The sequence below is a fragment of the Colias eurytheme genome, chromosome 13 (genome assembly GCF_061535395.1).
Source record: "Colias eurytheme isolate Ceu_HAF_F1 chromosome 13, ilColEury1 Martin Lab GWU primary, whole genome shotgun sequence".
NCBI classification, from domain to species: Eukaryota; Metazoa; Arthropoda; class Insecta; order Lepidoptera; family Pieridae; genus Colias; species Colias eurytheme.
The window spans coordinates 5,335,977-5,360,637 of record NC_142992.1 but is presented as its reverse complement, the minus strand read 5'-3'; the positions used below and the strand labels follow the sequence as shown (position 1 = coordinate 5,360,637).

At 31.9% G+C, this 24,661-nt stretch overlaps 1 pseudogene; it reads left to right on the top strand.

Moving 5' to 3' along the window:
- The first annotated feature begins 1,747 nt into the window (after positions 1 to 1,747).
- LOC149903381 (uncharacterized) lies at positions 1,748 to 3,654 on the top strand (annotated as a pseudogene).
- The last annotated feature ends 21,007 nt before the right edge of the window (positions 3,655 to 24,661 follow it).

Here is a 24,661-nt window from a genome sequence, read left to right as displayed (position 1 = left end):
ACTACTAACTCTACCATGCTATATGTTGCGTTTTTATACAAAATCCTGGTATCTTTAATACCTGACAATAATCCATTTGCCAAACAAATTTCAGTGCAGCCAGTCAGTTTCAAATTATGCCCAGTTATTTTTAAATTAATAGACACCAAACACATTTATCTTACATCTACATTGACAATATAATATAAAAATTACGTTTTATGCATTTAATCATATTATATTGGCCCTAATATTTAGCAGCACATAATATTTTTCCGGGAATAGAACAGAACTCTCACCCTTAACAGGGTTTCTAACCACAGCGCCAAACCTAAAGCTAAACGAATAAACTAATTAATGCTTCTCAATAGCGTATTGTTATTTCTTACATTATGCCTGTTTGTTACACTCTCACAGCTCACACACAATAACGGTTCGACGAAATCTTGAAGGACGATAGCAAATCTGTAAGCTCAGAAACCTAGAGTCAAATACAATATATAGGTAGTTTATTTTTGCTTTGAAAAATCCAGCGCTAAAGGGTTGTACCGGGGTATTTAATATCCGTAGTTTTGCCCGCGGGTCACAGCTATTCAACAAATTGATAAATCCAACTTCAAAATAAACATCCAATAAATAGCAGTTAAACATGAATCGACAAGTTGATTTAAACAGTACAATTACTCCCACACAATGCTATAGACTTGATAATAATTTATCTAAGCTTCTATTATGTAATCACGTTTTGTTACTACTAAATAAGGAGTCATTACGTGTTGTACGTTTATACAAAACAGTTTTAATTAATCAAGGTGTGGTGAGATAGACCTTGTGGTAGGACAAGTTAATATAATATGGCCAATAAAACTTAAAATTGCATGTTGGAAATAAACATTATTGTGTATGTAACAAACAATGTTACCTATTCTTACATTCAATCTATCATCAATGTATCCTTTACATTTCCACATTGCTTTTTTGTTTCTCAGTGAAAAATTTTTTAAAAGAGCAACTATGCTTGCCGTTTCTTCTCCGAATCTGCTTTCCGAATCGGTGGTAACTAAATGTTATGAAAATTCAAAAGTGCTTCAAGAAGAAGTATAAATGAATAGTATATGTTATATCCTACTAATATTATAAAGGCGAAAGTTTGTATGGATGTTTGTTACTCTTTCACGTAAAAACTACTGAATGGATTTGAATAAAACTTTACCACAATATAGGTAGCTTATACATCAGAATAACACATAGGAAAGGTTTTATCCCGGAAATCCCACGGGAACGGGAACTATGCGGGTTTTCCTTTGAAAACGCGGGCGAAGCCGCGGGCGTTGGTTGCACATTATTATTTAAATATAGTAAATAATAATGTGCAACCAACAAATTCTTATGCATACTTACGCGACCTTTTCTCCAAATGTCATGGGATATTGCAGGATTTTTCCAAACAAAAAAGTTACTGTCCACAGTAAACCGACTATAATTGAGACTTGCTATTTGTGATAATAAAAATTATTTAATTGGCTAAACTCTTGCCATTAATAAATACATTAATTTCTTTTAACTGCAGTCCTACTTTCTTAATACATTCAATCATGCTCGTCCAGGCGACGAACCCAAAATAGCGTCACAGCTAAATTAGTCTTGACAGAGTCACTTTTACTTATTAAACTGTATGTCAACAATTTACATGCTAATATATCAGCTTATAATACATCTTCCCAGAGGAGAAAAGTAAAGTTTTCTAAATAAATTTAAAATAATTATGACAGATGTCAACAGCTGAGTGAATATCAGCTCCTTAGTTTTAAATTCAAAAATCATATTAAATTCAATAATTACTTGTAAAAACAGTATAAATTAGTAATAGTTAACTATCTTATCAACGTACAAGTGTTATTTAATGTGAAATACGTATAATTACGTGACTGAAGCTGCGTTTTGTATAACGTGGATGTCAACGGCAACGGAAATTCAAATTCGAATTTCTTCTTGGATAAAACCAGGGGAGTACTAGTTTTAATATATCTTATTTATAGATACACACAACATTAACATTCATTTAAACTAATAACACTGCTCATATTTTATGAGTAACGTCACAATAAATACATGAGCGCATAGTTATCGTCTCACTTTGCTTGACAAGTTGGAAGCAATTTAGAGGACAAAAACTAATAGCTCCAGACAAAATATACTTCAGTTCTAATACAAAACCTATATCTTATCCATTCACTATCTACTCTTTTCTTATAATTAAACCATATTAAGCCTATCTAACACAAGCAAAATTGTTTTAATTGTATCATATTATTATATACACTTTTTAACATCTATTTCACCTGTTTCAGCAACTAAAATTACAACATGCTGACCCGCAAGGCAGTGGCCAAAGATATGGAAAACAAACTAAAGGCCACACTACAGGATTTAAAGGCTTCTCAATCCCTGTGTGAACAACTCTTGCTGGAGAGAGAGGAACATGAGGTAGAAATCCAGCAAATAATAAACAAGAATACTAGTCTGAAGGCCGAGCTAGCTGAACTCCACACTCAATATATGGACAGCCAAAACAAATGCACAGCCCTTCAAGACCTTGTTGACAGCTTCCAACAGTGTTCCAATGACCACGAGAAGGCTCTCAGTCGTATCGCTGAACTGGAATGCAGTTTAATGGAGGTTCAGGAGGATAACTCCAAGCGGCTATGCAATTCATCCAACAGTCTTTTTGGTGAACTGCTTGAATGTGGACAGTTAAGTGGTTTTGAAAACAGTAGAAACATTAAGTAGAATTCACACAACAAATTGAAAAAATATCTTAGATTAAGTAAGTTTATAAAACGTACAAAATCAATTATTAGAAATAGATTTTCATGGAAAAATGTAGTACAATTACAAAATAAAAATAACAGTCTTGTGAAAGAGTTAGATAGATATCATAGGGACTTAGAACATTATAAAATGATATATGAAGTGGAAACTACTGAACTGAAGGAGAAAATAGACTCATTAAATGATACATTACTTGACCTCAACCAAAAATATTCTGCTGCCCAGTTACAAATTAATGAACACATAAAAGAGGCAGATTACCTAATTAAGTTAAGCAATGAAAATATGGATCGTTTCGAATCTCTAACCAATAACTATGTATGTAAGTGTTCCATAAGTGACAATAAGCAACAGTCGCCCCATAAGCTAATTGACTGCACTGATATACATAGTATTCAATCAACGGCAACAATTCCATCTACTAAAACGAAACATCTTTCCACGCAGGAAATTATTGTGTTGTCAGACAATATTGGTCAGGGATTTGGCGCTTTGCTTAACAATTTGGGGCATAAAGTAACTAATTTTTGTACTCCTAATAGTTCATTTACATATATCATGAATTCATTAGATAATTTTACTTTTAATGAAAATAGTATTGTTATTATATTATATGGAGATAGTTTTAAATTAAAAAAACATGACATTGATATAGGATTTCAAAAAATGTTAAAAATTAGTAGTGAGACAAAATGCAAATTTATGTTGTGTACATTACCATATTTGCCTGGTTTGACACAAAATCAATATAAATTTATCTATACTATTAACTTGAAATTATATAATTTAACAAATATGGATCTGCAACGCGCGCGCGTGCACACAGTTTTATCAGCTCCGTAAAATTATTAAAATTAGATCAGTATCTTACAGTTTAACTAACAAGTGGTGCATATTGTTTCAAAGCTCGTGATAAGACCCGTGTAGTAGTGTTAAATTTACTCATATAGTGCAGTAAATACGTGAGTAATCATAAAATAAACTTTTTAAATTGTATAAGGATTTAGTGGACAGTTGTGAGACATCAAACCGGTTGACTGACCGCATCGTTCATCCCGCTTGCGTACGCGCTAACTGCCGCACCTAATAATTGTCGCTCTTTATCGCACAACGACCTTGCTTGAAACTTGTTCACCTTGAACGGCCTAGGCGCCAAGCAGTCTGCTTCGCTTAGAAACAATTTTAACTGCATCGCTTCATTTTGCAATAATGAATATTACACGCGCCTAAAGAATTGCGTTGTATATGAATTTTTGGAAATATACCAATTTTATTGAGAATAATTAATTTTGATATTGATTTTAAAAGGCTGTTTGTCCAATTGTCATTCTTTATAAATTAATTATAATAAATATCTATACGACATGGCTAATAATAATTCACGTTGGGGTTGCTGTATCCCGGAAAATGAGGATGATGAAAGTTTTATTTTGTGCTTAAAATGCAATAAAAAATATCATTTCGCATGTATGTCCCTTGATGATAAGTTATTCAACTCGGAAATGAAAGCTGTGTGGAGCTGTCCCGACTGCGTAAGGTCTATTCCTAGGAGTAATAAAAATGACAACACTCCGATCCGTAATATATCCACCACTAGGGGTAGCAAAAGACAAGCGCTTAATTCTCCTCCGATGGACCCAGAACATTCACTAATCATACGTGATTCTGTGAGAGAAGCCGTTGATGAAGCAATAAAAGAAAATATGAAAGAAATGTTTTCTAAAATACACGACAACATAAGGGCTGCGATCGTAAAGGAGTTTAAGCCAATATTAAGGAGGAGCTGTCCCAATTGAAGGATTCTATGAATTTTATCAACAGTTCATACGAAGAATTCAAAAGAGATATTGAATCATATAAAAGCAAAGTTTTGGCTTTAGAAAATCAGAATATTAGATTGATAAATGCTGTTGATGATTTACAGTCTAGAATAAATCAGTCTGAACAACAGCTCCGTCAAAATAATGTGGAATTACAGTGTGTCCCGGAGCGTAATAACGAAGATCTTGTCAAAATCGTGAATAATTTATGTACCACTATTCAATCTAACATCAATGAAAAAGACATTCTTCACTGTACCCGTACTGCTAAAGCCAACAGAGCTAGTAATAGACCTCGCTCTATAATAATTCAATTATCATCGGCTAAGGTTCGTGATGATTTGCTCGCTTCAACATCTAAGTACAATAAATCTAATCCGCAAAATAAATTAAATAGCACACATCTGGGCATTTCGGGGGCCTCTAGTCCAGTCTATGTCAGCGAGCACCTTTCCCCTGCTAATAAGGCGATACATGCGGCTACCAGGATCAAAGCAAAGGACAAAGGTTATAAATTTGTTTGGATTAGGAATGGAAGAGTTTATTTGAGGAAAAATGAAGGATCGGAGCTCATCTTTGTTAAAAGTTTGGACATTTTAAAAAAAATTAATTAACGTGTAGATTAAGATTTTCGCTTGTTATGGATTATTTTAATCATAATGTTAAATATATATTACCAGAATACTCGTGGCTTAAGAACGAAAACTCACACATTTTCTAGGCAAGTTCTGTGTAATCAATTTGATATAATAGTTCTAACCGAGACTTGGCTGAACAGTTCAGTGAATAATAGTGAATTATTTGATCCCCGATATATTGTTTATAGAAGAGACAGAGGTGACTCAAAGTGCTGCAAACGTGACGGAGGCGGAGTTTTAATAGCAGTATCTAAAAAACTCAATTCAAAACAAATTTTCTGTGGACAGTCATCTTTAGAAAATCTTTGGGTACTTATTGAAACACATAAAACAGATTCTAATCCTCCACAACAGTTGGCACTTTGCGTCACGTATCTGCCTCCACCAGTTAGTCGTGTATTGTTGGAGCAATTTCTAGACAATTGTAATAACTTTTTGGAGGTTTTTCGCCCTAACCACTTTTGTATAATGGGTGACTTAAATTTAAGTAGCTTAGATTGGAGTATGTTGGGGGATGAAACAGCTGAATGTCATATTCCTAGTATATGCCAGCCATTGGTTGACTTTATTTACATGAACAATTTGAGACAGCATAACAATGTATACAACACATCTAAAAGAATACTTGATTTAGTAATGTCAAACATGAACTCTTGCGTTGTATCTCAGTCCACTGACCCTTTAAGTACGATAGATGTTTTACACCCCCCTTTAGACATTAATATTTCATTTAAAATAGATAAAAATCTTATGTATAATTCAGATACATATTACTTCAATTTCCGCAAAGCTAATTACGTAAATATATCTAAATTACTGCAAGAATGCAACTGGGACACTATATTTGCAAATTCTCGGAATGTTGATGATATGGTCAAAGTATTTTACGATGTTATAAATAAAATTATTGCAGATAATGTACCGCAAAGAAAACTTAAATCAAAAAAATTTCCACCATGGTTTGATGCTAATTTAAAACGTACTCTAAAAGAAAAATACCGCATAAGACGTCGTTTCCAGATATATAAAAATCCTCGCGATGAAATAGAGCTCAAACTGCTCAGTTCTAGATGCACAAGAATGGCTAAGGACAACTACACCCGTTACATGAAAGACCTAGAAAATAAATTTCAGTGTAACCCAAAACTTTTCTGGTCGTATATTAAGTCAAAAAGGGGTGGAAGAAGCTCTTACCCGGCATCTATGACGAATGGAACTATAACTACCTCCGATGGAGATCAGATTTGTGACATGTTTTCTAGTTTCTTTGCTTCGGTTTACACTGATAATAATGATGATAGTACTGAAGACAGTGACGTCAACAATATTTCAACACAAAATCTACATTTAACTTTTCCTATCCTAGATTATCGTACAATTTTAAAAAAATTAAAGAGCTTAGATAAATTAAAAGGAGCAGGCCCTGACGGAATACCGCCTATATTCATCGTTGAATGTGCAGAACACTTAGCTTGGCCCATTTTAAAAATCTATAATAAGTCATTTTCATCTGGTGTTTTTCCAACAGTTTGGAAAACTGCTAAAGTTGTACCCGTTCATAAAAACGGTAATGAGGAATTTATTAATAACTACAGACCTATATCAATTTTGTCATCTTTTGGTAAGGTGTTGGAATCCTTAATTTGCCCAGTATTGCATTATCACTTTAAACAGTTATTTAATATCTGTCAACATGGTTTTATACCGTCTCGGTCTACGACTACTAACTTAGTAGATTTTTGCGAAAGTCTTTCCTATTCTCTAGATCGAAATGGACAGATTGATGTTATTTACACTGATTTTAGTAAAGCGTTTGATAAGGTCTCACATAAAATACTACTTAAAAAGTTGCTTATGTACGGGCTATCAAATCTATTCTTACAATGGATAGAATCCTACTTGAGTAAACGTAGTTTTTTTGTTGTTGTGAATGGTTTTCGATCTCAAACGTATAATATAACTTCCGGGGTCCCGCAGGGCTCTCACTTAGGCCCAATATTATTCAACGTATTCGTAAATGAGATACCTGATTTGTTGTCTTGCTCCCAAAGTTATATGTATGCTGATGATCTCAAGTTCTGCAGAACAATTAATAACATTGAAGACACTTATAAAATACAAAGCGACTTAGACAAACTGGTTGATTGGTGCCACTCTAACAAAATGGATTTAAATCCCAAGAAGTGTTTTTTGGTAAGGTTCGCACGCAAAAGAAACTTGATCAATTACAATTATCATATTAACTCTGAGAGTATCAAAGAGGTGTATCATATAAAAGATTTGGGTATTGTTTTTGACAACAAATTAACTTTTGTGCCACACATAGATCAGGTTGCTACACGGGCGGCTAAAATGTTAGGATTTTTAATACGTAACGTGAAAGGTTTACATAATGTAAAGTCAAAGATATCATTATACAACAGCCTGGTGCGTAGTATATTGGAATATGGTTCTGTGGTTTGGAGACCTCACTACGCGTGCCATTCCTTACGTTTGGAAAGGATACAGAGAAGATTTCTTTTGCACCTTGTTTATTCTAGCGGGAAATCAAAAAAACAGTTACCATCATATAAAAAGCAATTATCTCATTTCAAAATTACTTCTCTTGATAATCGGCGGGTACTTCTTGATTTACTATTTGCCTTAAAATTGTTCAATGGTAAAATCGATTGCCCCCAAGTGCTGCAAAAATTTAACTTAAAGGTACCTTCCAGATATCCTCGTAAGGTTCTATTGCCGCTGTGTCCTCCTCAACGCAGAACCGTATCGGGTCGGAACTCACCCATTCCGAGAATTTGTAAAACTGTAAACGATTACAGCGAGTTTTTTGATGTATTCGTAGACTCCCCCAACAAGCTCCGCAAAACTTTCAATTCACTTTTTAAGGAATAGGATAGATTAAGTACATTATATATCATTGTTTTTTTTTTTTGTTTATCGCTTATATTGTATACTTTTAAACTTAGTTTTCGCATGTTGTGTTTACCTGTAAGTGTTTTTTTACATTGACCTCATAATTGTGTATATGAATTTTGATATGTTATATGTAATGTAAACAAACGTTGGTAGACCAAAATAAATAAATAAATAAATAAATAAATAAATCATCATAGTGATGCATTTATATATTTTGACATAAATTCTTGTATTAAATCTTTTTGTTTGACAAAGAATACAGTGTATCTGCCATTTAGATATAAGAGAGAACTTGCTATGTTAATAGCATATAAAATTATTAACCAGTCTGGTACATGTTTAGTATCAGACCCTGGATCTACTATAATTTTATGTAGTAGTAATTATATACATCAACCTAGTTTAAGTGTTGACAGACAATCTAGCCCTAAGCTAGATTTAAACTAGTTTATAAGACAACAGCTAAGCAGTCTTTTTCTATTGTGCATCAAAATATTCAAGGCTTGGCTAGCAAATTATTAGAAATAGAATTATTTTTAAATCATAATAGAATTAAAATATTTTGTGTAACAGAACATTGGCTTAAACAATGTCAGTTGTTAATAAATATTGATAATTATAAATTAAAAAGTATATACTTTAGAACAAACGCTATTCATGGAGGTTCTCTTATTTTTGTACACGACAGTTTAAAATGCAAGGAACGAACTGACATTGTTAGCCTTTCTGTAGAACGGACCATTGAACTGTCCTGTGTGGAGCTGGAGCGTTATATTATTGTTTGCGTTTATAGACCCCCTTCCAGTGACTATAATATGTTTGAGACAGTCATGGAAGAAATATTAAAGCGTTTAAGTAGGAGTAAAAAAAAAGTTATAGTATGTGGTGATTTTAATATTGATATACTTTTACAAACACAAACGGCAACACGAATTGTTAATTTGTTTCAGTCATTTAATCTGTATAAACTTTTTAATGAACCCACACGAATTACACCTACTTCTGCAACCTGTATTGATAATATATACTGCGACTGCAACTGTTTAGACAAAAATATTCTCAATACACTCACTTCGGATCACTGTGGCCAGAAAGTAGTTTTTGAATGGGATTGTTTACCTGAATTTAAAAGAATTAATGTTAGGCCTATAACTAAAAAAGGCATTAATAAATTTAGAGATAATATTAATAAAAACCTGCCCGTACTGAATGATCAATCCTGTCATAATAATCCTTGTGAAATGTTTAAAAATCTTTTTAATTTAGTGCATAATGAATTTGAAAAAATATTTAAAGTTAAATCTTTAAATATTACCAAGGATTTACCATTTAGTAAATGGGCGACACCTAGCATACATAGGTGTAGGATCGTTCTTTATGAGTTATATGGTATGAAGCAATATAATAAAGACCCATCTTTTCTTAGTTATGTTAGAAATTACTCAAAAACTTTTAAAATTGTTTGTTTTACTGCGAAGCGTTTGTATATCAGAGATAAAATACGCGACTCCGATAATAAAGTTAAAACAGTTTGGTCTATTATTAATGGTGAAATGGGTAAAAGCAAATCAAGTAATACCATAAAACTTGTTAATAATGGCATGGTTATTGACAAAAATGCTGATGTTGCGCTTGCATTTGAAGATTTCTTTAGTAGTGTCCCTGCTAGCATTACTAATAATTTAAATTCGTCTTCCGCACTTGCAGAGACCTTTTTGAGGGACCATGTTGCGGGGTGCAGCACATTATTTGAATTGCGACACGTAACTGCTAATGATATTGTTACAGCCTTTAAGACACTAAATTTAAAAAATACTTGTGATCTTTGGGGAATGTCCGTAAATTTAGTTAATAATATAATAGAAAATATTGCGAACAATTTAGCTTTTATATTTAATAAGTGTTGTGACTATGGTACATTTCCTAATTTATTAAAGCTTAGTAAAGTTATACCTCTATTTAAGAAAGGCGATCAAGAAGACTGTAACAACTATAGACCTATCTCGATTTTACCAACATTAAGTAAGGTATTCGAAAAGTTAATATTAAACCAATTGACTAGTCACTTTGCATCTAATAATTTGCTGCACACCAAACAGTTTGGTTTCACAAAGGGGCGCTCAACCACAGATGCTGGAGTTGCACTACTAACACATATATATAAGGCATGGGAAAACTCAAAAAATGCTTTGGGGATATTTTGTGACCTCTCCAAGGCATTTGACTGCGTTGAACATTGTACTTTATTGCGTAAACTTAATCACTATGGGATTAAAGGACAAGCTCAGAACCTCATAGCCTCATACCTGCATGATAGGATACAAACTGTAGTTGTTAATGGAGAACGTTCTAGCGGTGCGTCAATTAACATTGGTGTTCCACAGGGATCTATTTTAGGACCCTTCTTGTTCTTGGTATATATCAATGATCTACCTTATTATTTACAGGATAGGTGTGAAATAGTTCTGTTTGCAGATGATACCTCATTAATATTTAATGTGGATAGGCATGACCCAAATGTTGACGAAGTGAACAGTGCTCTTTTACACATATCCGACTGGTTTACTGCTAATAATTTATTATTAAATGCCAAAAAAACAACTTGTGTTGAATTTTTACTACCAAACGTTAAAAAGTTAAGCAGAAATATTACCTTGAACGGGGAGGTATTACACCCTACAGAATCGACTGTATTTCTTGGGTTAACATTGGACGAGAAACTACAGTGGGGAGCCCATGTCAACACCGCTGCAGGTAAGCTCAGTTCAGCAGCATATGCAGTCCGAAAGGTAAGGCATCTCACCGATGAAGATACAGCTAGATTGGTTTATTTCAGCTACTTTCATAGTATTATGTCCTATGGAATTCTACTATGGGGCAGGGCAGCAGATATAGAAACTATATTTATCTTACAGAAAAGAGCCATTCGTTCTATATATAATTTACGTGCTCGGGACTCACTAAGAGATCTCTTTAAGAATACTGGTATCCTTACTGTACCATCACAGTATATATTTAATAATATTTTGCATGTACACAAAAACGCCGACTTACACACAAGAGTAGGAGATAGACACTGTTATGGCACAAGGAACAGAAATAGAATTGAAATGCCATTTTTCCGATTAGCTAAAGTTAAAAATTCATTTATGGGTCAAGGTATACGCTTTTACAATAGAATTCCTCATAATATTAAAGAGTTTAGTAGTTCTAAATTTAAAACTTATATAAAAAATGTACTAGTTCAGAGAGCGTACTACAGTATTCAGGAATATATGGACGATAAAAACCCATGGAGGGTTGTCGCGTAAAAACCACAGGACAGTTCTTTGGCATGTTATTATAATATATGTTGTTACATATGTATTTTGTAAAATTGTAAAACTGACATGATTTAAAAGAGCAACTATGGAGTTTCTTGCCGGTTCTTCTCCGTAGATACTGCTTTCCGAATCGGTGGTAAATTTTAAAATATGTAATGACGTTTCAAAAGTGCTTCTCTGAAGTGACTGAAGTCTAATTGAATAAATAAATGTTTGAGTTTGAGTTTGAGTTTGAGTTTAAAATCTAATCTAATTAGATACTATATTTTAGGTGTTTATCATAAAATGCAATTTTTTATATAAAAACATTTTATTTTAATTCTTACATCACCGATTTAAATATAATATCACTTAAACCAAATATAAAACTGTAGTAGGTACAATTACAACGAAACATCTTAGTAGTGCAAGCTTGAAGCTTAAAAAAAAATATCAACTATCAAAACACAAATCTCCAAAATTCATCATAACGCATTTTTCAGTTTTAATCAAACGCAATCAAGGCAATAATTTCAGATCAATCAGCCAAGATTTAATAGCACATTATCACGTGTCACACACAAATGACATCAGCAAAATATTCGCGAAATAGCCTCCAAGACGGGGATGAATCATCCGTTGATATTATTCGTGCGCAATTATCATCCGCCGCGCCTTAGCATTATACCAATTAATCGTTATGTGCTCTAATGATAGTATATGTTGGTTCAGCAGATAAATCACTATCGGATGTCTTATTTATGAGTATTTTGGGTTGTAAGATTGTATCGAAAGAAACGTGCTTTCGAATTCGATAATTTGTGCGGTTGTTCAAGGTTGATGCATAATAACTACGATTAACAATTAAAGACAAACAGTTCAGTTTGTCTTGGAAATTGAATCAATTAGGTATAAACACATAATTTCTTATTTGAAAAAATACATTAAAAAAGGGAAACATAGTAATAATAAAATATAAAATTAATCATTCTTATTACTTTCCTGATTATTCGTTGTTAATATTGAAATAAAATTTAGTTATGCCTACCCTATTTTATTATAATTAATGAAACAAATACAAATTATAACATTGAAATATTCATTACTAGTAAAATTATTAAAACAATCCCAATTTAAGCGACAATTTAATTTACCTTACTTATTATAGAATACAAATCCAAAAAAAACTGCCCCGACTTCAAACTGCATAACACCAAAGTGCAACGCATTTCATCTACAAATTTAGCGCATACCGTAATCAAAACAATAGTGCTAGTCGGTGTGCAATTAATACTTTTATGGCGGCGCCTAAATGTGGCACTGACAACATCTCATTCAGCCTATATTGTAGCTTTACTTAACTATTTGTGACCTTATAAATCTTGTCTAATGTTGAGCAAACATTACTGAGGTGTTCATTGTTCATTTATGTGAATAGCGTGTTATTAGTGCGTTGACTGGACTATTTCGGAACGATGTTTAATGGGAGTATAATAACAGTGTTAGTTTTTAATCTTGTTATTAATATTAATTGATTCTTACTGTATAGTGGGTTGATCCGAGGGGTTCAGGGTTCGATTGTTTGCTTACAGAACACTTGTGAATTAACAGGACACAGAAGACTGACTTGTCTATAAAGAAAATGTATCTATCACTGAAACAGATGCGAAATGCCCTTTAATGAAAGCGGGTCACGGACCTCTGTAGGAAATATCATGAATGAAGAAATGTATAGTTTGTTTGTGAGTTACTTTAACTTAGAATATTTTTATTAATATTCGACACGTGGAATGTCATGTATATATATACAGGGTGTCCCAAAAAGTAGTGATATACTGAAGCTGGGAGGTAGAGGACCTAGAGGGCTATCCGAATCACCCCCATGTATGTTATGCGATTTTTCGTATTTTCGGAGTTATGACGTTTTTTTCAATTTTTCACCTATCGCCGAGTACGATGAGATTTTCACTCATGGTGACGTCAATTATTGCGCTAGATGCTTGATTTTTTTTTGTGTGCTAAGCTGAAAAATTGGCCAATTTGGTATGGTAACATTTACTATCGTTAGATCTTTGAATGGAATAAAAAAAGAATTAAATGCCAAGAAAGATAAAATTACCCAGTATGTTCACCACTTCAAGGGCCCGTAAAAAAATAAAATCACATAAAAAAAGTTTTCCGTTTGGCTTTTAAAAACTTGCTCTATCTATCAGGTAACTACCCTAAAAATTTCATTATTTCGTCTGAATTGTGGCAGTCTCTCAAGTAGCCGAGGTCTTTTTAGTATCCCCATTGAAACAAATCAATGGGGGTTAGGTCGAGGGACCGTGGAGGCCAGGCTTTAAGGCAGGCGTCACCGGCGCATGCACAGGATGCAACGACCAATCCATCTTTCAGGGTATCTTTGCCCTTTAGCCTGGTCTCCACGGTCCCCGGACATTAACGCTATTGATTTTTTTCCGTGGGGATACTACAAAGACGAGAGACTGTCACAATTTAGACGAAATAACCCGGAAATTCATAGTAGCAGAAGAAACCATTAAAAATGATAAAAGGGCATTCAGACATTTAAAAGACAACTTTTTACGGTGATGTCGTACTTGCACTGAGCAACAGCGGGGTCATTTTAAAAATTTCTAGTAATTAAACACCTTGTTATTGGTTTTAATTTGTTTTTATTAATCATCATGTTAATTCAATTTTTGCACTTACCAAATTTGATTTCAATTTTTTGATTGATAATATTGATGATTTAATAAAATGAAATTTTCAGGGTAGCTACCTGATAGATAGAGCAAGTTTTTAAAAGCCAAACGGAAAACTTTTTTATGTGATTTTATTTTTTTACGGGCCCTTGAAGTGGTGAACATACTGGGTAATTTTATCTTTCTTGGCATTTAATTATTTTTTTATTCCATTCAAAGATCTAACGATAGCAAATGTTACTATGCCAAATTGGCCAATATTTCAGCTTAGCACACAAAAAAAAATCAGGCATCTAGCGCAATAATTGGCGTCACCATGAGTGAAAATCTCATCGTACTCGGCGATAGGTGAAAAATTGAAAAAAAACGTCATAACTCCGAAAATACGAAAAATCGCATTACATACATGGGGGTGATTCGGATAGCCCTCTAGATCCTCTACCTCCCGCCTTCAGTATATCACTACTTTTTGGGACACCCTGTATTAATATAAATACATACCTAAGAGCTTTTATAAGAAGACAGGGAACGGGTGTGAAAACCACATCTATGGATGTAAACTTCTCATTTTCGGTTTTACAATGAATAAAAGATATAATATTTTGGTTTGCGTCATATAGAAGTTAGCATACCTTTCGCTGGAGCTGCAACATAAAGGAATTTTTCCTCCATTTACACTTAGTAAAACGAAACGTCTACGTATAAAAAAGTATTTACACGACCACATTAATTTCACAATGTAGCATATACATAACTTGAGTGTAAAGTACGTTATTACAGTCTGAGACGACAGTTTGTGTGGTCCATACATAATGTAGTGAAATGTAGTGTCCCAGTCTAGTTCATACAATTAAGCAATTCGCAGTACTTCAGATATTGGTGCTCGTAAAATCTGCATAAGAAGCATGTCTTCAGAGGCTATTCCACAGTGTGTGCAAACGGATGCCTGAAAACAAATAATGTTTATTATTTGATTGAAAGTAGTTGCGTTTAATTTATAGCGATAAGGTGCAGTAGAACCTACAGAGAAAAAATAACTCTTAAAGAATTGAAGGATTCTTATATATTTATATACATGCTAGTTTCGCCTAAAAGTGGTATATATCAATATGGAATTAATTAAAAACATATTGTTATTTTAGTCTAATTGTAATCTTTATTGAAGTAAGTATTGTAACATGACAAGGTAGAGATTTGGCTTTACCCAAGAAGCTTATATGTTATATCTAATACACTGGAGATTTCAGTATGAACATTAACTTGTAACAAGAAAATATGACGTTGAATGACGCCTGTATCTTTTTTATCCCTTTCACACCTAACTAACTACCTAGGTGTGAAAGGGATAAAGGGGGTTCATACTGAAATCTCCAGTGTATTAGATATAAGCTTCTTGGCTCTACCAATACCACAATAGTGACTTATAAAATAGTCAATAACTCTAACCAAATATTTCTAAATTTCCAGTTTAATATTATCAAATATATAAATTGACAGTAAACGTAATAGTTTTTGTGTATATTGTGGAAGCGTTGTTGGCTCGTGTACTTATTACTGTAGTCAGATCATTGTTTCGTGTCCACAATGGGTGCAAGTTCGCGCCGCATCTTCGGGGTTGCCATTGGTTACTAATATTTCACTATTTATTTATTTATTTTAGAAAATTTTTCATTAAACATAGCAGAATTGTATTAAGGAATTGAGATTGAAATAAGAATTAGCATTCAGTACAATTTTTTTTCTTTTTTTGGATAATCAATTAATATAAACTCAGCAATCGAGCAACAAAACACAAAATTCTTCGCTTTGAAAAAGTTGAGATGAAGATTGAGTTCATAGCAATATTCAAGTTAATATCTTAAAAACAAGGCAAACAACGAAGACCAATGTTCAATCTGTTAACCTACTTAAATATTATTTAAACATGCTTTAATAGGTGAATAATTAACCACATTGATCTAATAAACACAACTCCACGATTTGACAGTTGCATACACAAATGACAATTAGCACATCTCGTTCAATGGATAACCACATTTAGGGAGTATTTGAGGACACTATGTAATTTATGACTTCATTATTACAGAGAGAATAATGCTCGCTGTAATGTTGTTATATTATTTGATAAAGACAATGCATACAATGCATCTGTATCACGTATGAATGCAATTATCTATATGCATTAAAAGCAATCATTATTTGCCTTGGTTATGCCATGTCAAGAGAAGGACATAACCAATTTCTTTTAGTTTTTTTTTTAAGTTTTTAAATCCTTTGTTATAGGTTTCTACGGAAAGGCAAAATCGAAAGTATTATGCAGAGAATAATAAAAAGCCGAATAAGACTCTATAAAAAACGCGTAAAGAAGTAGGTATACGCAAAGATAATAAAATGTTTGGACCTGTGGTTTGGACAGTTAATATATCATAAATCATAATAAACAGTTACATAAATTTTATCTTATCTTCGATATTAATTATAATATTATAACAAAATTAAATTGAGTTACCGCCTTAACACTCTTTGGTCTACAAAAACAGTTTACCTAAAATATTACTTTAAAATTCAATAAAAAATAATCCACAAATAAACTGCAATGAATAAATCGGTAAAGCTTGATTGCTAAACACTCGTGTAGTACAAAAGATTAAGTAAACGCGGTTAGGGGCTCCCACACTGAAATATGCGAGTTGAGAAAGGAGTCGGGCATTTTGACGCCCGCCCGCCGAGCATATATTGCAGGAGCTGTTAACACTTTATTGTATAAAAATGTTGTCTTAACTTTGAACGAGTGAAAATTCATAAGTATTTCGTATTGTGAACAAATAGACGTGAATACATCTGTAATGTATCGTGTTTCCTGTAAGAGATATTATCAAGCTTTTATTTCGAATAATCTGATAGTTTATAATAATTATTTAAATGAACACTTTTAATATTACATTTGCTCTACCATACGAGTATGTAAATATACCAAGAATTTTTCTGTATAGCTTTATCATAAACAAATGTTTATACCTATATATAATATGATGCTTGATAAGTTTGTGAATCTCTGAAAAATATTTAAAAACTACTAAATAGTTCTAGCTTAATCTGTAGCTTAATAGTAAATACCCTGCTAACGTTTAAACTAACGCAGGTAAATTTAAACATTATACATAGCAATAAACAAGCAATTTAATATTTAACAGCTCCATATAATTCCAAAGCCTTTACTTTTATTTTCAGACGTAACCGAGTGGCAAAGTTCTCTTGTTGGTAGAACGTCTACTCTACCGGTTTGAGTTACCACCTCTATCTTCCTTTTATGACCTTCACCTACATCATGGAATGAAGGAATTTCAGCTTCTCTTTTTATGCAGTATCGAACTTTTCTGTGCCGTCTTATTTGGAATTATCTATATAGAGTGCTTACGTCTAATTTATTTAAGGATTAATAGTAATGGATAATGTATCTAGAGTTCGAGTCGGCCTAATTGTAGATCGTGTGTTGCGAATACCTTAAGCTACCACTATTAATCTATTAAAGGGAAATATAGTTTACAAGATGAAATTAATTAGATATTATCTTTTAAAAGGCTAAGTCTATATATACCAGGAAAATATGAGGTCATGATTTTTTTTTTCAGTTTTAAATGAACAGACGTTGCATTACAGAGTGTATTGTAACCTAATTTTCAACCTTACTATTTTGATAAACAGATTTTTTAAACAAATTGTTCAATAGTTTTTATAAGTAACATAGGTACGTACATACTACATAAAAAATAAAACAGTATTTTTATAATTTCCAAACGCTAACATTCCGTAAATTTAACTTTATTAAAATTTAAAAAAGCGGACACTTTCAACTTTTTCGGATCACCGCTAAATAGTCACACCTAAAGTAGACGAAACTGCGAATAATTTTAATGAGCATAATTATGAAACTACGTCAGTTACGTGTAATGTTCGAATAACTCTTAAAAAATGTTACGAATGCAACAATAATGTTAATTTGCGTTTAACATAATATGATCATTACTGCACTTGTCTGTTTTTATGTTCGTATCAATATTAATTACTTTAACGGAACACAATTTTACTGTTTTTCAATTATTCAAATGCATAATTAATTAATGTCGACATGTCGACTGTGTCTGAAATAATTCTAATTTACACTTGTTAATGGGAATTTGAATTATTTCGTAAGCTCGCAAACACGTTTGCATGGCCTTAAATGGTATATTTCTTACACCGTATGCTTTTTGGTATCTGTGTTTTACCTTTATTTACAACTGTACCTACACTAATATGTTTGTACATAATATATAACATCCTTATAGAACTTTTTGAGAACTAGAAAAAGAAATCAAAAATCGTTCAGCACATTCATTATACACACCAAATACAAGTCAATGTTTATTATAAACTAGCTTCCGCCCACGACTTTGTACGTGCATCCCCGTTTTTCCCGTTCCCGCAAGAATTTCGGGAAATCCTTTCTTAGCGGAGGCCTACGTCCTAACATCTACCTGCATGCCAAATTTCAGCCCGATACGTCCAGTGGTTTGGGCTGTGCGTTGATAGATCACTATATCAGTCACCTTTGAGTTTTATATATATAGATTTGGTACTGATATAAATTTATATACCTACCTACATAACTGTAAACTAATATATTTTCTTTTTTTTTTCGTCAACTTCATTTAATTTTAAAAAGTTTTTTCTTATCAGATAAATAATTCATAAATACCATAAGTATTCAAAGGTATGTGATGATATTTTTAAGATAATTGGAAAAAATATTGAATAATCTATAATGTTAATTAGTATACATTGTAATTTCGCATTAATTAATTTGAATTAGCATTAAATGTTCATATAATATGCAGATCAGGAGACACTAGTAATTAAGGAAGATAATTAAAAAGCAAAACTACATTGTCATTGTTTGATTAAAAATATTAAGATATTCGACTTTTGTTATATTTTTTCATAATCTCATACCGTTATTTCTTTGTATTTATAAATAAATATTTTTAATTCAACATGCGGGTAATTCTGTTTAATTTTTAAAAAATATGCTTACACGTGAGAGTTTAATTTAAATTGGTTTGAGAGTCTTATAATTTTTTGTACTTTTTCCTGGTATGACGTAATATCTGTCCGATTTCTATACTTAATCTTTCAGCACTTGTATTACAATTCATTGGAGAACATGTGAAACAACAAAGAATAAAATGACCAATACCCAACCAATACCAAACCAATAGAATGAATAGATATACATTTATTTATTTATTTATATTCTATTTAACATGTCTAAAGATTCATCTGATATAACTATCAGTAACGATATGAATATCATTGAAGTGCTAGTTAAGATAATATTCTTAGCCATAAAAATTACGTCTAGTCCCCATAAAACAGGCTCGTTAACAATAAGAACCTCCTCTTTAATTCAATGGGCTTAAACGAACATCGAACCCACTTCTCTCACGTTACAATTTGCACTAAATTTATCATACAATAACGTTTGTGGCTGAAAATTATTATTCAAATCGAACTGCATTAATCAATACGTCCATAAAAGAAAATGCGATCGACGGTGCTCCTGCGCAGCGTAGTGATGTGACTTGATACAAATTACATATTATCGATGTTGCAATATCATTTAATATGCAAATAAATAACTTGTAAAATTAAACTTCAGTGGTTTTAATTGGACACGTTTTATTGTTTTATCGTTTATAGTGTTATTATCACTGATAGTAAATCGTGATACACAAAGATAGATATCCTACTAAAGATTCAATTTTTTAATTATTAGTAGTATGAAAGAGAGTTTCTTAAATATAATAATATAACGTCTTTGATTCGACATTAATCTGGCTTTACCTTCCAAGAACTTGCATGTAGAGCATATCTCCGACGCACATTTAACAAATGTCAATACGAACTGCGTGATTTATGATAAACAAACAAGGCCATCGATATCGATACAAAAATCGATACAACACTAAAGATTCACAGGTTCCATGTACCATGTGCGTGTGTGCGTGCAACCGCGAGATAATGAAGTATCTGCACTAATATATTATAAAGTTCATTATAAACAATTATTTATTGTTAGCGCATGTTTATTAATAAGGTAGGGCTACTGCTTGTGTTGCCAGTATATAGGGCTGTCGATGGATAATTTATGGCTCCTTAGATTCAACCTAACCTTGAGTTCCTAATGGTTATGCAAATTAGCAACATTTTCTTTGATAATTATAAGTATACTTCATTTCTATGCAGATGAGGTCACGGTAAACAGTTTGTAGTTTATTTTATTGTAATTAAATGTATATTTAATAGATTTTGTTTGTTTATATTAACAAAACAATGGTACTTTTAATAAAAATCATTCGAAATCTAATCAATACCTCCTCATCAGTAACTCCAATATAATATCTTTTCTATCTTCATCAGAAACTTCATGTATAACAAATTAATTTCAATCAACAATTAATAAATTCTCAAGTATTCATAATCTTATTTATTAATAATTAAAACAATAAAAATAAACTCGATCTAATTACTATCATCAATCACTATACCTTACTATCAGCCCTAGCAAAATGAAAGTAGTGTACGCTTGTCTTAGATCCTGTACTCAGAGATTGTAGGCTCATTTCGATGTAAGTCAATACTTATATCAATTTAAATAAATTGATTTTAAACTTGGGAATGAAATAATAATAAAAAAAGTATGTGTAGACATTTCAGTTAGGAATACTATAGACTATTATTGGTCGTTTTTTTTGTAGCTAGTTTTTCATTTCTAAAAGTATAGAATGTAGAGTCGGAAGACAGGTTTAATACTCGTGAAAGTATTTTTATGTTTGTGGTTTATCCAATACACTAACAACAAACAAACATAATAATTAATCATTCCTTTTTATAATATCGTGAAGGATAACGATATTATAAAAAGGATAAAAGGATATATATTTATCCTTATATAAAAAGGATAACCTAGATTTTATCTATCCGTACATAACATTTTATAAAATCGAGATAGGTACATGGAATCAGTTTTAAATTATAATGTAATGAATGTATAGAATGTATAGAAAGTATTAAGTATTTACATAGTATAATTTAAATCAGTATTTTTGGCTTAATGTAATTTTTTGTAAATGTGATTCTGTTTTCTAGGAAATTGATACAAAAATGTTTTAATTTATTTCAGTAACAAAGTTATCTGAATCTGAAATTATTTCCGAGAAGTAGAATATCTGAAAAACAGTTTCAATATTCTTAAATTGAATTAATTTCATTTTATTTTTAATAATAATTTATGATGACTTTAGTATTATTTTAATTTTATTTTGACTTTAATACCATATCTAAATCGAAACTCGTCTTGCATTAAAAAATGTAGGTATTATTAATTAATAATACGTTTAACAATGAAATCGTGCTTTTAAATAATCATTCAATACATAATTAATTAAATAAACTGCCTCATTGAAAACATTCCTAAGTCCTCAATATAAAATCACATATTATGCAGGAATTGAACGTGACTGGTAGAAATGCTTTATTGTAGTCACAATTACATTGCCTTGACATACAACACTGACCCAACATGACATGCTCATAAAATCACTTTAATTATTCAAACGATCACTTTACAACAAATTAACAGAGATCCGATGATAATAAGAGATCTGATAAACACTGATTCTATTTTATTGGGCATTTAATGTGTGTTGTTTTGTGGAAATAGTGAAAGAAAGTATTGCAATAAGAATGTAAATATTACCGAAGGCAGATAATACGTTTTGAAAATCTTATTGTAATATTTTTGTACTTAAAATTACAGAAAATCTCTTCATTTGGTATACCAACTATAAGGACTGAAAATTATGAACCGTATTCGTTGTGTGTCGGCCGGTATTTAGTATTTTCTTTCAATAGTTTTGAACATGAAAAAAATTTTTTGATGTCTTAAGCTTTACATAATTAACTTCAATACGTAAACTGCCTTGTAATTTGTGAACAAAGACAAACTGAACTTGTTTGTTGTATTGAAACCATCAACGTTAAAATCGTTAAAAAAATTATACAAAATGAATTGAAGATTGGCGTAATAGGGTGTAAGATTGCTATTCGAAGAAGCGATGAAAATGCATAATAGGATATCATAACACTGAATCAATTAACAGTATTTATAATGTCGATGGCCGAAGTGGACCCATATCGAACGCTTAACCGTGCACAGTGCGTTCGGAACCGTTCGATAAAAAAATAAGTTCAAAAAAAGTGCGCGCCACCCCTAGGCTCGACGGGAAAAAAGCAGATAAAAATGGGTCCCGCTCGTAATTTAAATGTCGATCCAGTTGTTTGTTACCCGCGGTCTTTTATTATTTTTAATATTGTTTCAGTGTATTACGTAATTTATCATAGGATGGTAACTACGTTGATGAAGGGAAATAATCTGTGGTCAGATGATATTTAATTAGTATTGTCTGTAAACGGTAGAACCACTACCTTTTCACACAAAAAAAAACTTATTACTATCTATTCTAGAAATTATTTTTCATTTGCAAAATATTTTGTTCAACTAATACAACTGATGTTCAAGCTTAATATAAAAGTCTTCAATCTCTAAAGCTGCATTGTTAAAAAATAATTGTATAAAAATACTTCGAGTATTTTAATAGCAATTCTTTAAAAGTATACTTCAACTTGATACAATATTAACCAACCGCTCTACATAATCCACTGGCTTATTTTTATTTGATCCATGTTAGTTAATTCGTTCCACTTACAAAATGCGGATAGAACCATTCCACACGTAGCGTAAAATTGAAAAAAGGTTGCGTACATATGAAGAGGACACAACATAATTTATACAGTAGGTACTCAAACACTACTCGTGCTGAGCATGCCGCGATAAAATGATTCTGCTGGATTGTGTTAAAAGATTATAGTCTACATTGTGTTTGGATATCATCTATCGAACCTAAGCGTGAAAACTTTATCAGCCACATTCCCCAATTGCAATTGTTAATCTGTTGTTTCAACGCGAAAGAGAAGGATAGACAATCCGACTGACTTTTGTTATCAGTCATTGTTATCGACGATTGTTTTGAACACAGGTTATTCAAAATTCAAACTAAAGTCCTACGCGATCGGTATTGGACATTTCTGTGCTTGTATTCAGACAAATCGTCTATTTAAAATGTCGATGTTTTATACCCTTATGTTGGCCTGAATACTGCGGCATAAACGGTGATTAATTATCAACAATTTTATGAAACATTTTGCATAATACCGCGTTAAGATCGCGGTTATTTTCCATTAACATTTGCGAGTACATCAATTTGCACACAGTGACCTAGTAAGACGTAATAATATAGATAAGTGGATCAAATAGCAGCACCTATCCAGGCATTAGAGCAGGATCTCTAAACATAGTCACAATGGCTAGTCATCATTCAATTGTGCCAGTGGAAATGGCCCGTTTATCTACAATAGGAGGTTATCATTTCATTGCATTTCTTTAAGTTTCATACATTATGTATGGGGAGCGTTAATACTGCTTAATCTATTTAACTGGTCAAGGATTTTGATATTGATACTAGGTTTCTTGTGAAAATGCCTTACATTAGTTTGGCATCGACCAATTTAGACGTTCAAAATATCACCGTGCTTTGTCGTGAGGAGTTTCAGCCCTAAATCCTAATCCCTATAGTAACGGCCGTACGTTCTGTTCCAAGTGAGATGTAAAGGTACATTTAAGGTAGATTAGTTGCCAAAAATGTTTTTTTAACTTCGCCAATACTATGAGGTGAGGTTATATTTAGTTTTTTGTAAGAATTAGACAGATAATTAAAAAAGGGTCATCATGTCATTCTTTTATGACCAATTCGAACAGTGTGAACATGGTGTGAACCATAACAATAGACATTCATTAAAATTTCTTAAAGCTTCGATCTTTTAATTTATAATTAAAATGATTATCGATTTAAATATGATGCGAATTTCTACAAAGAAAAAATATCGATCTAACTAACGTCATAACATTTATCTTCATATGCAGACAAATAGACTTATAAGTTAACTAAAAGGAAATTACGGTCCAGTATGCAATTTCAGGATAGGAAGAGGAAGTTTTTATCTCTGACCCCTCTTGATATCACTATAAGGTACACGCTACTTATCAAATTGTAACCAACTTTTATCTACGTAAGAAGAAACTGATCAAATAGGTATATAAATATGATACCTATAGTTTCTATTTACTTTATAATTATTAACGAATACAAACAATTTCTTAAAAGGTTAATTAGTAAGCTTATTAAGAGACGACTTTTATATTATTTCCCCAACTTCTGTTACAATTTCCTTAACTCCTAAATAAATAGAATGTAATAAAAACAATAACATGACTTATATTAAATCAAAACATAGCTTGTATTAGTAGGTAA